The sequence below is a fragment of the Caloenas nicobarica genome, chromosome 18, assembly GCF_036013445.1.
Source record: "Caloenas nicobarica isolate bCalNic1 chromosome 18, bCalNic1.hap1, whole genome shotgun sequence".
NCBI classification, from domain to species: Eukaryota; Metazoa; Chordata; class Aves; order Columbiformes; family Columbidae; genus Caloenas; species Caloenas nicobarica.
In genome coordinates, this window is record NC_088262.1 from 1,136,473 (window position 1) to 1,142,863 (window position 6,391).

The window sequence follows — 6,391 nt, forward strand, 5'->3', positions numbered from 1 at the left end:
CCCCGGCCACAGCGGCACTTCCGGGTTCCGCTGCTCCGCTGGCGCTTCCGGGAAGCCATGGGGATGGACAGCGAGACGCACGGGGCAGAGCGGCGCCGAGCGGGCCGCTCCTGCCGCTTTGGAGGACCGTGCCCGCTGCTCCTGGGAGAGCCGGAGTGGGAGTGGAGCCGGGGTGTCCCCCGGGCTGGTGGCACCCCCGAGAGCCGGGCACACACAGGGGCACGCAGGCATGCTCACACATGCGCACAGGAACGCACAGATGCGCATACATGCACGTGCACGTGCATGCATTCATGTAAAGGCATGCACCTGCATGTGCGCACACACATATACATGTAGCTACATGCACATGCATTTATGCAAATGCATGCACACGTATGCACACATGCGTGCAGATATGCACATACCTGCAGATGCATGTGCATACATTCATTAAAAGGCATCTACACACATGCACACACATAAACATACATGCACATGCATGCACACATGCAGATACATGTAGGTGCATGCACATGCATGTAAAGGCATTCACATGCGTGTACACATGTGCACACAAATACACAAATGCATGCTCGCACCTACACATGCACACACCTGCAGGCGCACGCATGCAAATGAATGCACATGCACACGCATCGCAGCGGCATGTTGCTCAAAGCCTCACACCCCCTGCTCCCAGGCTCTGCAGAGGCCCCTTGCCCACCCCACGCCCTGCACCCGTGTTTGCTTTGCTGAACTGCCAACAGCACCCACCAAACCCCTCAGGGCTGTAGCCGCCCATGAGCCACGCTGCAAACAAACGGCCCCTGCAGGGCCCATCGCCCGGGTGCACAAGCTGGTCCCTGACTCCAGCACGGCTGTGGGTCTGTCCATCCACAGCATGTGTCCGTTGGAATAAAACACGCGCCGCTTGTATAATTTGCAGCAATTTCAACGGGTAACCGCAGGAATTCGCTCTACAAAAGGTTTGCAGGGAGGTGAATGCATTCGCCTAATTCCCTCCAGGTGCTGCGTGAGCTCAGGGGCCGGCGGCAGCGCCGGCTGTGTTTCCCTGCGCTGGGGATGTGCTGGTGGCCCTGAGTGTCCCCTGGTGGGATGGGGGGTCCCCTCGGGGTGTTGATGCACCGGTCCCATACGGGACATGGTTCCCAGGCACAGGATGGGGAGAGGAGAGACCCCCCTGTGTGGAGGGGTCACTGGGACAGGCTGGGGACAGCTCAGGCACTGCTGCGGTGCTGCCTGCACAATGTGTTTCCAGTAGCCGTGTCCCTAGCCCCGCCACAATCCAAACCACCTGCAGCCACTCGCCTGCAACTCGTCAGCTCCTGCTACCGAATATATGGGTCACACGAGGCCCCACGCCGTGGCACGGCCACCGCTCACCACGGGCAGGCACCGGCAGCTGCCCCTTCCCCGGGCAAACCTGGGGCTGGCGCTGCCGGCACCCTGTCCGTGCCGGGTAGTCTCCATCCTGCCCCTGGGAACACCGTTGGCACGTGCACCCCCTCCAAAACCAGCCCACTCCTCCAGGTGCCCGCGCTGGCCCGTGGCTCAGTGCCCGGCTGCCAGCGTCCCCTTGCAGCACCGCGGGACAGCCACTCTCTCCGGTTCAGCACCCTCAGCCGGGGAAGGTCCCCATCACTCCCCGTCACCAGCACTACTGTGCACTTTGTTGGGGGTACAAGAGCGCCCACCCCAGCCAACCCACCCCCATCCCCCCAGATCAGCAGAGGCTCAACGCTCCACTGCTCAGCAAATGGGAAAGCGGACGGGCTGTGAAAGGGATGAATTAGCCAAAAAAGGACTAAAATGCAGGAAAACAGAACCGGCTGTGGCGTGGGGACACCTGGCAGCCACCGGCAAGAGCTGCTGTGAAGGGCAATTACCACCAGCCCAAAGGGCTCCCTGCAAGCCAGCAGATCTATTTATCGTTTGCAATAACTGCCCGATATTGCAGCAGTCGCTGTGTGCTTGCTGCTGCCTCCTCCTCAGGTTATTTTATTTATTTATGTCCCAGGAGCAGCAGCTCCCACCAGCACCATCCCCTTGTGCTGCTCCACTGCTCCCAGGGCTTGTTCATGTCAATCCCAAGGGAACACAGTTCTCTCCAGCTCCTCAACTGCCTTTGCTGCTGGGCTGTTACCGACAGCCCAGGGCCAAATCCTGCCCGCACTATGCGCTGGGGTCTCTGTCCCTCCGTCTGTTGGGGTCCCAGCCACAGCCAGACCCTCCCCAGCAGCACTGGGACCATTTCCCCACCGCAAACCTGTCGAGGGCAAGTGCCAAATTCCCTGGAAAGTGCACACATGTGCTCGAGTGCATGCACCGTGCCGAGCAGAGGCAAGTTTGCAGCTCTCACAGGTGGTGTTGTCCCAGGAAAAACATTCCAGTTTGTCTCTGCCTGGTGGGATGCAGGTGCAGGAGCTCTCGCTGCTGCCCCTTCCTTGCTCACCACTGGGATTTGTCTCCACAAGAACTCGTCTCCGTGGGGTGGCAGCTCCAGGTCGGGGGGACCCTGTGCCGCAGCATCCATGGAGTTCGCATGAACGCCCCGCGGCACAGGGCGGCTCCCCCCGGGGCCACCCCTGCCCTCCCTTCCGTGCCACCTTCTCTGGGGCAAGGGGGGCACAGCGAAGGGCACAGCAGGGTGAGGGGCAGAGCACCCGGTGTCCCCCCTCCCTGGGGGCAGCACCCACCGCTGCACAGCCCAGGGCCGCTCCCCCCCCGTCGCAGCTGGCCCCAAAGACAGATGCCTGGCAGAGCCCAGGAACAACCCAGCAAGTATTTAAAAACATAAATTAAAACAAATTGCATTTTTATATTGCAAATAAGGGCAGGTTTATCGGTTTTATTGCATAACAACCATTAATGAAGTGCAGTTTCAGGCACCTTAATTGCTTGGAGACTAAAGTTCAATCCATATCTGCAGCGCAGGCTGGAAGCCGCCATGTGTCATGCACGTACCTGGCAGATTGGAAATGTAAATAAATTTATGGTCACTATTAGGAAAAAGGAGGAGAGGGACCCGATTTACCCAGGTGAATTATTTGGGAGAGGAGTGACGTGGGTTAAACAGCACAGACTGTCCTGGGGGGAGGCGAGAGGCTATGGCAGGCCCTCGGTGTCACCCCAATGTCCTGACCCACAACACGTGGGGCCCCACAGCCGGTGTGTGCCGTGGGGTGGGTGTCCCCAGGCCGTGGGGAAGCGAGTGCTGCCCGCGGCTGGGCGGCACGGAGCCCCGGCCGCGGGTGCACAGGCCGAACCCCTCCCGGGAAGATCCCCCAACACACACGGGGGGGTGCACGGGCTGCCCAGCAACGCCCACGGGGCCGCGAGCCGCAGCCGGGGCCGCAGCTCCGGGGCCGCCCCCGCGGGGGCTGCACGGGGACCCACACGCGGCCACCGCGCGCGCCCGCCCCACGCGTGCCCGGGCACCGTCACAGCGGCGCGTGCACACGCTCCCCGCCCGCTCGCGCCCACGCCCACGCCCACGCGTACCGGCCGCCCCGGGCCGCCCCGGCCAGCCCGCCCGCACCCCCCGCCGCGGGCCCGCTGCCGCCCGCCCCGCCTCTGCGCCATGAATGGGCGCGCCCCGCCCCGCTCCTTATAAGGGCATGAGGCGCGGCTCGGAGGGCGGGGCCTGCCCCGGTTCATCCCTCCCCTTCGTCCCGCCCCCTGGCCGCTGCTCCGCCAATCAGAGCGGCGCGCTGGGCCCCCGTCGGGCACCGGCCTTTGTTTGTGGAGGGCGCCGGGGCCAATGGGCGCGCGGGAGGGGGACGGGTGGACCAATGGGCGCGCGCGGGGGAGGGGCGGGGCGGGTGCGTGTGGCCCGGCCCGGCCACGTGCGCGCGGAGCCGCCACCGCCGGGCCCGGGGGCACGGAGCAGCTCCCGCCACGGCCCGCTGTCCCGGGAAGACCGAGACCCCGCCCACCGGGAGCCTCTCCCCGCGGGTGGTTCTGTGGCCGCCGTGCTGCCCCCCCGGCACCCCCGGGCCCTGCACCCGGGCTGGGCTGCTCCACCCTGCCGAGCGGGGACCCCAGGGCACGGTGCTCCGGGCACCCCCAGCACGCAGCTGCATCCCTAGGACAGTGGCTGTGTCCCCAGGACATTGGCCATGTCCCCAGTGAGCTGCCGTGTCCCCCGCAGCCCTGAGGAGTCGTGCCCAGCTGTGCCCTATTCATGCCAGGCCACCTGCCCCGTGTGCTGAGGCTGCCCTGGCACCAGCTCCGCACCGCTCTGCCCCGGAGCTGCACCGCACAGGGACCCCGGGCCAGGACACACCACCATGTGCCGGTCTGTGTGCTGGGACCCGGCTGTGCCGAGTATCCACCGTGCAGAGGGGACCAGGAGCTGCTGTGGCGGCTGCACCGTCAGGACCCACCCATGGGGCGCAGAAAGGGCCGCATGGAAACCCCAGCGCCTGCGTCGTGTCCGGGAGGCGCCGGCCCCTCCTTGGCCTGTGAGAAATTTCCTGCTTCCCAACCGGCCCCAGCACCAGACCGGCTGCATGCCCGTGCCGCAGGGCCGCCCGCTGCCGGGCCACGCTCACGGCAAAGCCGCTGCGTTCAGTCCCTCTCAGGCTGGCGGTGGCGAGCACCGCTGCTTGAGACAAGCCCTTTGCTGGAAAGGTGAAGGTCATGGTTGTTTTCAGCATCATAGGCAGCTCCCAGCTCCTGTATTTGGTGGTTCCAGCCCCTCCCGCACTCCAGGACGGTTTGTCACGGTGGGGACTGTTCCCATCAGGGAGCCGCGGCAGGGGCTGGTGACAGCTGGAGTGAGGGGTGCTGCCCTCACCGCTGCGTTTCCCGCGGGGCCAGGCTCAGGCTGTGGCTCTGGGACCGGCTGCTGGCACAGCCCAAGGACGAGGTGTCCGTCTGTCTGTCCATCCAGGCCTATGATGCTGCCCAAAGCGCAGGCAGCAGCACCACATCAGCCAGGCAGGGGGGCAGCCCTGGTGTCCCCGGGGCAGGCAGGGATGCTGCTGATCGCTGGGCCAGCACTACCGCACTCTCCGGCAGGCGGGGAAGCGCCGGTGCATCTCCCCTGGCTCGGGGAGAGAACAAAGGAGGGCATCTGCGGCAGAGGGAGCGCCGCTGCTGGCTGCGCTGCAGCGCGGCTAATCCGCCCCGTGCCTCCCCGGGGCCCCGGCACAGCCGATGCCGCCATGCCCTCAGCACAGCGCACCGGCCGTCCCCTGCACTGGCAGCACCAGGGAAAGGGGCTGCCTGAGGCGCGAGGGTCCGTGTGAAGCTGGGGAGGGGCCCGGCCCGGCCCCCGCTGCGGCACCGCGGCCCCTGCTGCCGCCCTGGCGTGTGCACCCCCGATCCCGCCACGCGCACCGGTGTCGCGGGGGTGTTCACCCCGGCTGATGCCACACCATAAAGGAAAAGTCTTACATTAATGACTTTTGTCACTGAAGTCATTAACATAATAGGACTTCCACATCAAAATTGAATATTAATGCTACACCCGGCTGCGGAGTGAGGCGGATAATTGCTCTAATACATTTTCCAGCAGGATTTTCACATCGCAGCAGCAATTGCATTAGCAAACCCGATTATTACCATGGCCAATACAATGGGACAGTTAATGGGAGTTAAGTTCCTTCCTTCTTCCTTGGGACTCCAGAACAGCTCCGTGCACCCCCACAGGAACCTCCCCGGAGCACGGTGCAGGGGACGGTGTCCCAGGCTGGGAGCCGAGGTGACAGCAGCGCTGAGCTGCCTCTTCCCTCTGCGCCTGCAAACACCATCCTCGGTCGCAGGCAGCCTGGTGCCACGCCGACAACGCCGCGGCCGGCTGGAAACCCGCCTGCCCCGAGTGCCGGGAGGCTGAGCCGCCTGCGTTGCGCCACGCCGTGCCATGGTGGGCCATGCTGTGCCATGCAATGCCGTGCTGTGCCATGACACAGAGCCACAGGCCGAGCCGCCCTGGAGCAGCCGCCCCAGGACACCCCCTCCCACGCCTGGCCCCGGGGCCTCGGCACAGGTTGTCACCTCCTCCTTGGTCCGGCCACACAATGGGCAGCAGGAGGGACACGATCCTGTCCCCGGGCTCGGTCCCTGTCCCCGGGCTCGGTGGCCCCAGCCCCTCCCGCCGCCCTTTGTCTCGGATCCCGACGGGGCCGCCCCGGGCTCGGACAAAGGCGGCTGGGGGGTTGGGGGGGGTGTCGTTTAACTGGTTTTAATCGCACCCAGCTGGGGTCTCTTCACTGACAACCCACGGGGAGTTATTCCCACGGGGCTGTGCTCCCAGGGGTGCAGGCTCGGGGGTCCCGTATCTCCAGGCTCCACCAGCCCCCATCTTGGCCCCAGCACCAGGGGGTTTTCCAGCCCCTTCCCACTCATCCCCCGGCACTCGCTGGGGGTAGGACAAGCTTCACAG